This window comes from Somniosus microcephalus, unplaced genomic scaffold (assembly GCF_052327205.1).
Source record: "Somniosus microcephalus isolate GS21.2 unplaced genomic scaffold, FLI_Smic_1.0 unresolved_chr5, whole genome shotgun sequence".
In the NCBI taxonomy this organism is placed as follows: Eukaryota; Metazoa; Chordata; class Chondrichthyes; order Squaliformes; family Somniosidae; genus Somniosus; species Somniosus microcephalus.
In genome coordinates, this window is record NW_028225183.1 from 37907753 (window position 1) to 37921202 (window position 13450).

A 13450-nucleotide genomic window follows, 5' to 3' on the forward strand; every position below is an offset into this window, starting at 1 on the left:
AGGCCGGAAATGCTACTTCTGTGGCCAGGCAAAACACCCCAGAGAGCGCTGCCCGGCGAAAAACGCGATCTGCTCGGGCTGCGGGAAGAAGGGACACTACGCTAGCGTCTGCAGGGCCAAAGCCACCCCGAACCCCAGCAACACCACGTGTGGGCCATGCGGGCCGCCATCTTGGGCCTCCCCGGCCATGTGCGAACCACCAGTACAGCAGCCATTTTGGACGCCTCCAGCCACATGGGGATCATGGACACCGCCATCTTGGATGACAGCCGGAATGCAGCAGGCCCCCAACACCGCCTCATCTGATACACCGACCCCTACGCTGGCATCCATTACACTGGACCAAGCGAGACCGCACCAGCTGGCCAGTTCCACAATGGACATTAAGGTGAATGGTCACGATACAATCTGCCTTTTTGACTCTGGGAGCACGGAGAGCTTCATCCACCCCAACACGGTGCGGCGTTGCTCTTTCCCAGTCCTGCCTGCGCACCAGCGGATTTCTATGGCCTCCGAGTCCCAGTCGGCGGACATCGGTGGCTACTGCATGGTGACACTCGTAGTAGATGGGACTGTGTACGATCATTTTAAACTTCTGGTCCTGCCCGACCTCTGCGCTGCTGTCCTGCTGGGGTTAGACTTTCAGTGCCACCTTAAAAGTGTTACGATGGCATACGGTGGACCCCTACCCCCACTCACAGTCCGCAGCCAGCAGCTTCCAAATTGCCCGCCGCGCACCAGGTGCAACCTCTCCACACTCAGAGTCACCCCCCTCCCCCACTGTTTGCTAACCTCACCCCCGACTGTAAGCCCATCGCCACAAAGAGCAGGCGATACAGTGCCGGGGACAGTGTTTTCATTAAAACCGAAGTGGAGCAGCTCCTGAAGGAAGGGATTATTGAGGGCAGCACCAGCCCCTGGCGAGCCCAGGTCATGGTCGTTAAGACCGGCGAGAAGCAGCGCCTGGTCATCGACTACAGCCAGACAATAAATCGCTCCACCCTGCTGGACGCCTATCCACTCCCCCGCATAGCTGATATGGTCAACCAGATCGCGCAGTACCGCGTCTTCTCGACCATTGACCTGAAATCAGCGTACCACCAGCTCCCTATCCGCCCTGAGGACCGCCAGTATATTGCCTTTGAGGCAAACGGCCGCCTCTATCACTTCCTTAGGGTTCCCTTTGGCGTCACCAACGGGGTCTCTGTCTTCAAAAGGGAGATGGACCGGATGGTAGATCAAAATGCGTTGCGGGCCACTTTCCCATATCTGGACAATGTGACCATCTGCGGCCGTGACTTGCAGGACCATGACGCAAACCTCGAAAAATTCCTCCGCACCGCCCAACTCCTGAACCTGACATATAACAAGGAGAAGTGCATATTCCGCACAAACCGCCTCGCCATCCTTGGCTGTGTTGTGGAACACGGAGTCATCGGCCCCGACCCCGATCGGATGCGTCCCCTTATGGAACTCCCACTGCCCCACTGCCTCAAGGCCCTGAAGAGGTGCCTAGGGTTTTTCTCCTATTACGCCCAGTGGGTCCCCTACTATGGGGACAAGGCCCGTCCGCTGATCAAGTCCACCTCTTTTCCCTTGATGGCAGAGGCCCGCTTAGCCTTCCACCATATCAAGGAGGACATTGCCAAAGCCACCATGCACGCAGTGGATGAATCCATCCCCTTCCAGGTGGAAAGCGACGCATCCGACTTTGCCCTGGCCGCTACCCTCAATCAGGCGGGGAGACCCATGGCCTTCTTTTCACGAACACTCCAAGGCCCGGCAACCAGACACTCCGCTGTTGAGAAGGAGGCCCAGGCGATTGTGGAGGCTATGCATCATTGGAGGCACTACCTGGCCGGAAAACGATTTACCCTGCTCACTGACCAGCGTTCAGTTGCTTTCATGTTTAACAACAAGCAAAGGGGCATAATCAAAAATGACAAGATCTTGAGGAGGAGAATCGAACTTTCCACCTACAATTACGAGATCTTGTACCGGCCCGGGAAGCTCAATGAACCCCCGGATGCGCTATCGCGTGGCACCTGCGCCAGCACGCAGATCGATAGACTGCGGGCCCTTCACAATGACCTCTGCCACCCGGGGGTCACCAGGTTCTTCCACTTCATCAAGGCCCGCAACCTGCCTTACTCTATTGAGGAGGTCAGGACCATGACCAGGAACTGCCAAGTCTGCGCTGAGTGCAAACCGCACTTTTATAGACCAGACAGGGCCCACCTGATAAAAGCCACTCGCCCCTTCGAGCGCCTGAGCGTTGATTTTAAAGGGCCTCTCCCCTCCTCCGACCGCAATGTGTACTTCCTCAATATTATTGATGAGTACTCCCGTTTCCCGTTCGCCATCCCCTGCCCGGACATGAACAGTGCCACGGTCATTAAATGTCTGAACGACCTCTTCACCCTGTTCGGTTTCCCCAGCTATATCCATAGCGACCGGGGCTCATCGTTTATGAGCGACGAACTCCGTCAGTTCCTGCTAACTAGGGGTATTGCCACAAGCAGGACCACCAGTTACAACCCCCGGGGGAACGGACAGGTGGAAAGAGAAAATGCGACAGTTTGGAAGGCCGCCCTGCTAGCCTTAAAGTCTAGGGGCCTTCCAACCTCCCGCTGGCAGGATGTGCTCCCCGATGTTCTCCACTCTATTCGGTCACTGCTCTGCACTGCCACTAACGCCACCCCTCATGAGAAAATGTTTGTCTTCCCAAGGAAGTCCACATCGGGGACATCGCTACCGCCGTGGCTGACATCCCCAGGGCCGGTCCTACTGAGAAGACACGTGAGGACCCATAAAACGGAACCCCTGGTCGAGAGGGTCGAGCTCCTCCACGCCAACCCCCAGTATGCTTACATTGCATACCCGGACGGGCGGGAGGACACAGTCTCCATAAGAGACCTTGCACCCTCGCGGGCAGCAGTAACCCACTACTCACTACCACCCCCCCCACGATCCGATATCCAGCCCCAGCAGAATGCAGGCCTGGGCCCCGCGACCCGCTCGACATCTACGAGGACGACACGCTGGTGCCACAGCCTACGCAGGACTCGACGCCGGAAGCTCCACTACCCCTGCCGTCTCCACGCCGATCACAGCGGCAGAAAAGACCTCTGGAGAGACTCCAATACACTAACTTTTAATACACTTCACCCCGCCGGACTCAATTTTAAACAAGGGGTGAATGTGGTAAACCACTGTTTGTATTCCACTGTGTACATGCCTGGACATGCCTCGGCTGAGTCCTCCCACAAGTCCTAGTATAAAGGTGACTGCTCCCCAGCCCTTTGTATTCTGGACCGGTCGACCACTCGAGGCAGACCTTCATTCTTTTGTTAATAAAAGCCTTTAGTTACTCTCTTAACTCTCAGTCTTTTATGAGTAATTGATAGCGCATCTCAGAGTAGCCCCAATTGCAAAATCAGAACCGTCTGTCTCAATCACAAAAGGAACCTGCTCATCAATAGAATGCACAACTGCTCCAAGGATATCCTTTTTAAAATTATCAAAACACGTCCTGGCCTCCCATGATAGAGGATATGTCGTAACCCGAATAAGAGGCCGGATCTTCTGTGAAAAATTTGCAATCCAATTAGAATAGTAAGAAAACAGTCCAACAACTCGTTGCAAAGCCTTAGAATTAGTAGGACAAGGTAAATCAATCAATGGTCGCAGACGTTCTGGGTCTGGTTTAATCTTGTTTCCTGAGATAATGTACCCCAGTAGATTTACCTCAGTGGTCGAAAAGGTACACTTCTCTTTATTGAAAGTTAAAACAACTTTTTCCGCAGCTTGAAGGAATCTTTCTAAATTAGAATCATGCTCCACCCTTCATTTGCCACACACCGTGATGTCATCTAAATATGAAAAGGTGTCAGAGAGAGAGTTATCACTTATAAAAGCATCCATTGCCCGTTGAAAACAAGCAACACCATTAGTAACACCAAATGGTATTCGGCAAAACTGATGCAGCTTTCCACCAGCCTCAAAGGCCGGATATGGTTGATCCTTCTTAACAATAGGAATCTGATGATAAGCACTCTTTAGGTCAATAGTGCTAAAAACCTTATACTGAGATACTTTATTGATAAGCTCATCAATCTTAGGCAAAGGGTACGCATCTAATTGAGTATACCTATTAATAGTTTGGGAATAGTCTATTACCATTCGTTTCTTATGTCTCTCGTTAGTCGTGACAACTACCTGTGCCCGCCAAGGCGAACAACTAGGTTCAATGATTCCTTCCAAAAAGAGACGTTGAACTTCAGAATTAATAAATTCTCTATCCTGACTGCTATACCTTCTTGACTTGGTAGCAATTGGCTTACAATCCGGCATCAAATTGGAAAAAAGTGATAATGGAGAAATGGATAAAGAGGTTAATCCACAAATAGATAAAGGTGGCTTAGTCCCTCCAAATGAAAGACTGAGACTCTCGTGTAACTGAAGCACATCATGACCAATCAAAATATCTGCACAGAGATTAGGCAAAACAGATAGGCGTACATCAGTATACGTATTACCTAGAAGAATCAATTTCACAAGGCAACAACCAGCTACTTGTGAAGTGAGAGTCGTCTGAGCCATACACACCTGATAGGAAACAGGCGAAATTTTCAAATGCTTCTCCTTTGCAAACTGAAGACTTATAAAACTCTCAGTACTGCCCGTATCTAAAAGGGCCTTCACTTCCAACCCATTAACTTGGGCCGTAACTATAGCTTTGTTTAGGCCATGAGCAAATGCAGCAGAAATTGATGCAATAAACGCCCTATCTAAAGGCTGAATAGTCACAGAGGAGGTAATTGAACCTGATGATTTACACACACGTGCGTAATGACCTCTCTTGCTGCATTTACTACACACAGCCTCCCGAGCAGGACAATTCAGACGAGGGTGCCGGACGTTCCCACAAAAATAACACTTCTGAATCCTAGAGGCAACAGCCGCTGAAGTAGAAACTGTTTCAGAATCTAGTAAACCACTCCTATTAAGTTCACATAATTCCTTTTCATCCGGAACTGCCGAAACCACAGTCACAGGCTGATTAAAAAGAGCAAAAGAATCCGAACTTCTCTGAGCCACATCCAATGTAGAAGCTTGCTCAAAAGCACTCTTAAGATCCAAAGTCTTATTTTCTAACAACCGCTGATGAATTGATCTAGACAGTAATCCAATAAAAAAAGCATCCCGTACCGATTCTTCCTTATATTCTTCAGCCGTCACAGCCTTATAATTACAGTTAACACTAAGGCACCGAAGTGCTTGTAAATAAGTATCCAAAGATTCTCCCACCTGCTGTCTACGGGCAGATAGAAGGTGACGTGCAAATACCTCATTCTTTGCTTTAACAAAAATCTTTTCCAATGTAGAAATAGCCACTTCGTAAGTTTTACAGCCCAAAATATACTTATACACATCCGGAGCAATGTAGTTGATCAGCATATTCAGCTTATTTAGAGACGCTTGATCCAACACGCCCAAAAAGTTTTTTAATGTACAATACCAATGTTTCCATTTATCATCCACTCCTGCCGAATTAGGGTCAGCATTGAATCGTTCTGTTTGAAGATATCGCTCCATTCTGACATAAAGGTAATAAATTGAAATAAAGAATAGATTTGCCTTTCTAATCTAGGCTTTATTAACTTAAAAATCCGGTAGCACATCTTCAACACCCAGACCCAACTAAAGGCTGGAAAGAATTGAATTTAAGATGGCCACCACAAATCACATGACATCAACTACCAATGAGATTACAGCATATATCCCAAGGCAGGAAACAAACAAGCAATCACAATACTTCTTACTAAACATAAAGAATAATCACCACAAAGGCAAAGCGATATTCCATTGCAATGTTCTATTGCATTGCAAATGACTACGATATTTTAAAGGGGTATTCCATTGTAATGTCGTATTGCATTACTAATGATTGTATATTGCAAAATGATATTCCATTGCAATGTTCTATTGCACTGCAAAGGAATATTATATTAGAAAGTGATATTCCAGTATAAAGTGCTTTTGCACTGCAAATGTCTATTACATTGCAAAGTGATATACCATCTCAATGTACTAATGCATTGCAGAAAAGATACAAAAAGCTAATTGAAAAGTGATACTTATATCTGTAGGATTACAATATAAGAGGGTGAAATGATGCCACAGCGATACAAAGCACTGGTTAGACCACAGCTGCGGTACTGTGTTCAATTCTTGGCATCACAGCTTAGGAATGCAGTATTAGGCTTAAAAAGTGAAGCGTAGATTTACCAGAAGGAGACATAGAGTCCAAGGGGCAAATTACAACGGGATATTGCACAAACTCGGGTTTTTTTCCCTGGAATTTAGAAGCTTAAGTGGTGATTTGATTGAAGTATTCACGATATTAAGTGGAAATGCTAGTGTAGATAGCGAGAAGCTATTTCTGATGATTGACCCATCTGGGAGTAGGGGCCATAGCCTCAACGTTAGATCCAAGCCTTTCAGGAGAGAAGTTTGCGTTACAGAAATTTGTAACACACTTCCGCAAACAACAATTAAAGCTGGGCCAATTGTCAATTTTAAACTTGAGATTGAGAGATGTTTGTTAACCAAAGGTATTAAGGGATTTGGAGCAAAGGAATGCAAACGGATGACGATCGATGATTTAATTAAATGGCAGAAATGCTCCAGGCAGTAAAGGGCCTGCTCCTGTTGTTATAGGATCAAAGCACGACTGTAAAATTCAATATCGCGATTTGAAAGTAGCACCCGAACAGGGACTTGAATACTGGACCCTCAGATTAAAAGTCTGAAGCTCTACCGACTGAGCTATCCGGTCTCTTGCAATTCAAAGATCAAAAAATACTTTCATTGGCTGCAGTGCATCATTGCATCTCCGACAAATTCAATTTACTTGTCTATAATCCAGCCTGCACAGCACATTTCTGCCACAAATCCAGACTGACTGCCTCAGAACACCATCACTTGAGAAATATTAACCCACCCACAAAAGACATGCTCGTTAGCAGCGGCGTCAGATGTGACAAGTGCCGTCCCTCAGATATCTGTATTAGATCATCAACTGTTCACCGTATTTATGATTGACTTGGGTGGAGCAATGCAGCACTGTAGATCGTATTTTGAAGATCGCACGAAGTTAGACGATCCGCTCGTAGTGCAGTTGGGAAATGGAGGAAACCAAATGGACAGAGACAGACACAGTAAGCCGGCTAAACAAAGGCAAATCGAGTTTACTGCACGCAAGTGTGACACCATCCACTTTGGAACAAAGTAAGATAGTTCTGATTATTTTCTAAATAATGGGAAGCTATTAACTTTTGAGGAGAAATGAGGTTTATGAGTCCCAGTTCACAAATTATTATTAGCTTGTTGACATGGAGCAAAAGACATTTGATAAAGTCCCGCAGATGGGACATTGGGCTAAATTTGAAACGCATGTAATTGAAGGCAAATTATTGACCTCGTTAGGAAATTGGTGGCACGACAGGTGACAAAGTTTACAGATGATGATCAGGTACATTAAATGGCAGAATATGACGAGTGGTGTCTCTGATTGATCACTTTTGGGAACTCAACTAATCACCGATTTCATTAACGACTTACTTGATGGGATTGAGAGCCACACATCCAAGTTTGAGGATGACAAAAAAGATAGGCGGCATTAAAATCAGTTGAGATGGAAGCAAGACATTTGACCAGACATTCATAGATTAAGTGAATGTGTAATTTTCTGGCAAATTGATTTAAATATTAGCAAGTTTGACGTGATTCACTACCGATCTTTATAGGAGTATTTAGAATACACTCCTTATAATGTTAAGCTGGAAACAGTTGATATCCAAATAGACTTGTGTCCCTGTACATATATCATTAAATGGTCATGGACAGGTACAGAAATGAATCAAAAAGCTAATTGAAAAGTGATACTTATATGTGTAGGATTACAATATAAGAGGGTGAAATGATGCCACAGCTATACAAAGCACTGGTTAGGCCACAGCTGCGGTACTGTGTTCAATTCTCGGCATCACAGCTTGGGAATGTATTATTAGGCTTAAAAAGTGAAGGAGACATAGAGTCCAAGGGACAAATTACAACGGGATATTGCACAAACTCGGTTTTTTTTTCCTGGAATTTAGAAGCTTAAGTGGTGATTTGATTGAAGTATTCACGATATTAAGAGGAAATGCTAGTGTAGATAGCGAGAAGCTATTTCTGATGATTGACCCATCTGGGAGAAGGGGCCATAGCCTCAAAATTAGATCCAAGCGTTTCAGGAGAGAAGTTTGTGTGACAGAAATTTGTAACACACTTCCGCAAACAGTAATTAAAGCTGGGCCAATTGTCAATTTTAAACTTGAGATTGAGAGATGTTTGTTAACCAAAGGTATTAAGGGATCTGGAGCAAAGGAATGCAAACGGATATCGATCGATGATTTAATTAAATGGCAGAAAGGCTCCAGGCATGAAATGGACTGCTCCTGTTGTTATTTTCTTTGTTAAATGATCAAAGTGCGAATGTAAAGTTGAGTATCGCGATTTAAAAGCAGCGCCCGAACAGGGACTTGAACCCTGGACCCTCAGATTAAAAGTCTGATGCTCTACCGACTGAGCTATCCGGGCTCTTGCAATGCCAAGCTCACAAAAGTACTTTCATTGGCTGCAGTGCATCATTGCATCTCCGACAAATTCAATTTACTTGTCCATAATCCAAACTGTACAGCACATTTCTCCCACAAATCCGGATTGACTGCCTCAGACCACCATCACTTCAGAAATATTAACCCACCCACAAAAGACACGCTCGTTAGCAGCGGAGTCAGATGTGACAAGTGCTGTCCCCCAGATATCTGTATTAGATCATCAAATGTTCACCGTATTTATGACTGACTTGGATGGAGCAATGGAGCACTGTACATCATATATTTAAGATTGCACTAAGTTAGACGGTCCGCTTGTAGTGCAGTTGGGAAATGGAGGTAACCAAACAGACAGAGACAGACACAGTAAGCCGGCAAAACAAAGGCAAATCGAGTTCAATGTACGCAAGTGTGACACCAGCCACTTTGGAACAAAGTAAGATAGTTCTGAGTATTTTCTAAATAATGGGAAGCTATTAACTGTTGAGGAGCAAAGAGGTTTATGAGTCCCAGTTCACAAATTATTATTTGCTTGTAGACATGGAGCAAAGACATTTGAAAAAGTCCCGCATATGGGACATTGGGCTAAATTTGAAACGCATGTAATTGAAGGCAAATTATTAACCTGGTTAGGAAATTGGTGGCACGGCAGGAGACAAAGTTTGCAGATGATGATCAGGTACATTAATTGGCAGATTATGACGAGTGGTGTCTCTGATTGATCACTTTTGGGAACTCAACTAATCACCGATTTCATTAACGACTTACTTGATGGGATTGAGAGCCACACATCCAAGTTTGAGGATGACAAAAAAGATAGGCGGCATGAAAATCAGTTGAGATGGAAGCAAGACATTTGACGAGATATTCATAGATTAAGTGAATGTGTAATTTTCTGGCAAATTGATTTAAATATTAGCAAGTGTGACGTGATTGACTACCGATCTTTATAGGAGTATTTAGAATACACTCCTTATAATGTTAAGCTGGAAACAGTTGATATCCAAATAGACTTGTGTCCCTGTACATATATCATTAAATGGTCATGGACAGGTACAGAAATGAATCAAAAAGCTAATTGAAAAGTGATACTTATATCTGCAGGATTACAATATAAGAGGGTGAAATGATGCCACAGCTATACAAAGCACTGGTTAGGCCACAGCTGCGGTACTGTGTTCAATTCTCGGCATCACAGCTTGGGAATGTATTATTAGGCTTAAAAAGTGAAGGAGACATAGAGTCCAAGGGACAAATTACAACGGGATATTGCACAAACTCGGGTTTTTTTCCTGGAATTTAGAAGCTTAAGTGGTGATTTGATTGAAGTATTCACGATATTAAGAGGAAATGCTAGTGTAGATAGCGAGAAGCTATTTCTGATGATTGACCCATCTGGGAGAAGGGGCCATAGCCTCAACATTAGATCCAAGCGTTTCAGGAGAGAAGTTTGTGTGACAGAAATTTGTAACACACTTCCGCAAACAGTAATTAAAGCTGGGCCAATTGTCAATTTTAAACTTGAGATTGAGAGATGTTTGTTAACCAAAGGTATTAAGGGATCTGGAGCAAAGGAATGCAAACGGATATCGATCGATGATTTAATTAAATGGCAGAAAGGCTCCAGGCATGAAATGGCCTGCTCCTGTTGTTATTTTCTTTGTTAAATGATCAAAGTGCGAATGTAAAGTTGAGTATCGCGATTTAAAAGCAGCGCCCGAACAGGGACTTGAACCCTTGACCCTCAGATTAAAAGTCTGATGCTCTACCGACAGGGCTATCCGGGCTCTTGCAATGCCAAACTCACAAAAGTATTTTCATTGGCTGCAGTGCATCATTGCATCTCCGACAAATTCAATTTACTTGTCCATAATCCAACCTGTACAGCACATTTCTCCCACAAATCCGGATTGACTGCCTCAGACCACCATCACTTCAGAAATATTAACCCACCCACAAAAGACACGCTCGTTAGCAGCGGAGTCAGATGTGACAAGTGCTGTCCCCCAGATATCTGTGTTAGATCATCAAATGTTCACCGTATTTATGACTGACTTGGATGGAGCAATGGAGCACTGTACATCATATATTTAAGATTGCACTAAGTTAGACGGTCCGCTTGTAGTGCAGTTGGGAAATGGAGGTAACCAAACAGACAGAGACAGACACAGTAAGCCGGCAAAACAAAGGCAAATCGAGTTCAATGTACGCAAGTGTGACACCAGCCACTTTGGAACAAAGTAAGATAGTTCTGAGTATTTTCGAAATAATGGGAAGCTATTAACTGTTGAGGAGCAAAGAGGTTTATGAGTCCCAGTTCACAAATTATTATTTGCTTGTAGACATGGAGCAAAGACATTTGAAAAAGTCCCGCATATGGGACATTGGGCTAAATTTGAAACGCATGTAATTGAAGGCAAATTATTAACCTGGTTAGGAAATTGGTGGCACGGCAGGAGACAAAGTTTGCAGATGATGATCAGGTCCATTAATTGGCAGATTATGACGAGTGGTGTCTCTGATTGATCACTTTTGGGAACTCAACTAATCACCGATTTCATTAACGACTTACTTGATGGGATTGAGAGCCACACATCCAAGTTTGAGGATGACAAAAAAGATAGGCGGCATGAAAATCAGTTGAGATGGAAGCAAGACATTTGACCAGATATTCATAGATTAAGTGAATGTGTAATTTTCTGGCAAATTGATTTAAATATTAGCAAGTGTGACGTGATTCACTACCGATCTTTATAGGAGTATTTAGAATACACTCCTTATAATGTTAAGCTGGAAACAGTTGATATCCAAATAGACTTGTGTCCCTGTACATATATCATTAAATGGTCATGGACAGGTACAGAAATGAATCAAAAAGCTAATTGAAAAGTGATACTTATATCTGCAGGATTACAATATAAGAGGGTGAAATGATGCCACAGCTATACAAAGCACTGGTTAGGCCACAGCTGCGGTACTGTGTTCAATTCTCGGCATCACAGCTTGGGAATATATTATTAGGCTTAAAAAGTGAAGGAGACATAGAGTCCAAGGGACAAATTACAACGGGATATTGCACAAACTCGGTTTTTTTTTCCTGGAATTTAGAAGCTTAAGTGGTGATTTGATTGAAGTATTCACGATATTAAGAGGAAATGCTAGTGTAGATAGCGAGAAGCTATTTCTGATGATTGACCCATCTGGGAGAAGGGGCCATAGCCTCAACATTAGATCCAAGCGTTTCAGGAGAGAAGTTTGTGTGACAGAAATTTGTAACACACTTCCGCAGACAGTAATTAAAGCTGGGCCAATTGTCAATTTTAAACTTGAGATTGAGAGATGTTTGTTAACCAAAGGTATTAAGGGATCTGGAGCAAAGGAATGCAAACGGATATCGATCGATGATTTAATTAAATGGCAGAAAGGCTCCAGGCATGAAATGGCCTGCTCCTGTTGTTATTTTCTTTGTTAAATGATCAAAGGGCGTATGTAAAGTTGAGTATCGCGATTTAAAAGCAGCGCCCGAACAGGGACTTTAACCCTGGACCCTCAGATTAAAAGTCTGATGCTCTGCAGACTGAGCTATCCGGGCTCTTGCAATGCCAAGCTCACAAAAGTACTTTCATTGGCTGCAGTGCATCATTGCATCTCCGACAAATTCAATTTACTTGTCCATAATCCAACCTGTACAGCACATTTCTCCCACAAATCCGGATTGACTGCCTCAGACCAAAATCACTTCAGAAATATTAACACACCCACAAAAGACACGCTCGTTAGCAGCGGAGTCAGATGTGACAAGTGCCGTCCCCCAGATATCTGTATTAGATCAGCAAATGTTCACCGTATTTATGACTGACTTGGATGGAGCACTGTACATCATATTTTGAAGATCGCACTAAGTTAGACGGACCGCTTTTAGTGCAGTTGCGAAATGGAGGTAACCAAACGGACAGAGACAGACACAGTAAGCCGGCAAAACAAAGGCAAATCGAGTTCAATGTACGCAAGTGTGACACCAGCCACTTTGGAACAAAGTAAGATAGTTCTGAGTATTTTCTAAATAATGGGAAGCTATTAACTGTTGAGGAGCAAAGAGGTTTATGAGTCCCAGTTCACAAATTATTATTTGCTTGTAGACATGGAGCAAAGACATTTGAAAAAGTCCCGCATATGGGACATTGGGCTAAATTTGAAACGCATGTAATTGAAGGCAAATTATTAACCTGGTTAGTAAATTGGTGGCACGGCAGGAGACAAAGTTTGCAGATGATGATCAGGTACATTAATTGGCAGATTATGATGAGTAGTGTCTCTGATTGATCACTTTTGGGAACTCAACTAATCACCGATTTCATTAACGACTTACTTGAGAGCCACACATCCAAGTTTGGGGATGACAAAAAAGATAGGCGGCATGAAAATCAGTTGAGATGGAAGCAAGACATTTGACCAGATATTCATAGATTAAGTGAATGTGTAATTTTCTGGCAAATTGATTTAAATATTAGCAAGTGTGACGTGATTCACTACCGATCTTTATAGGAGTATTTAGAATACACTCCTTATAATGTTAAGCTGGAAACAGTTGATATCCAAATAGACTTGTTTCCCTGTACATATATCATTAAATGGTCATGGACAGGTACAGAAATGAATCAAAAAGCTAATTGAAAAGTGATACTTATGTCTGTAGGATTACAATATAAGAGGGTGAAATGATGCCACAGCTATACAAAGCACTGGTTGGCCACAGCTGCGGTACTGTGTTCAATTCTCGGCATCAC

At 43.9% G+C, this 13450-nt stretch overlaps 1 non-coding gene across 1 annotated transcript; it reads right to left on the reverse strand.

Moving 5' to 3' along the window:
- Nucleotides 1–8573: 8573 nt before the first annotated feature.
- Nucleotides 8574–8646, reverse strand: trnak-uuu (transfer RNA lysine (anticodon UUU)). The gene has a single exon. It is a non-coding gene; the product is annotated as a tRNA-Lys (tRNA).
- Nucleotides 8647–13450: the final 4804 nt, after the last annotated feature.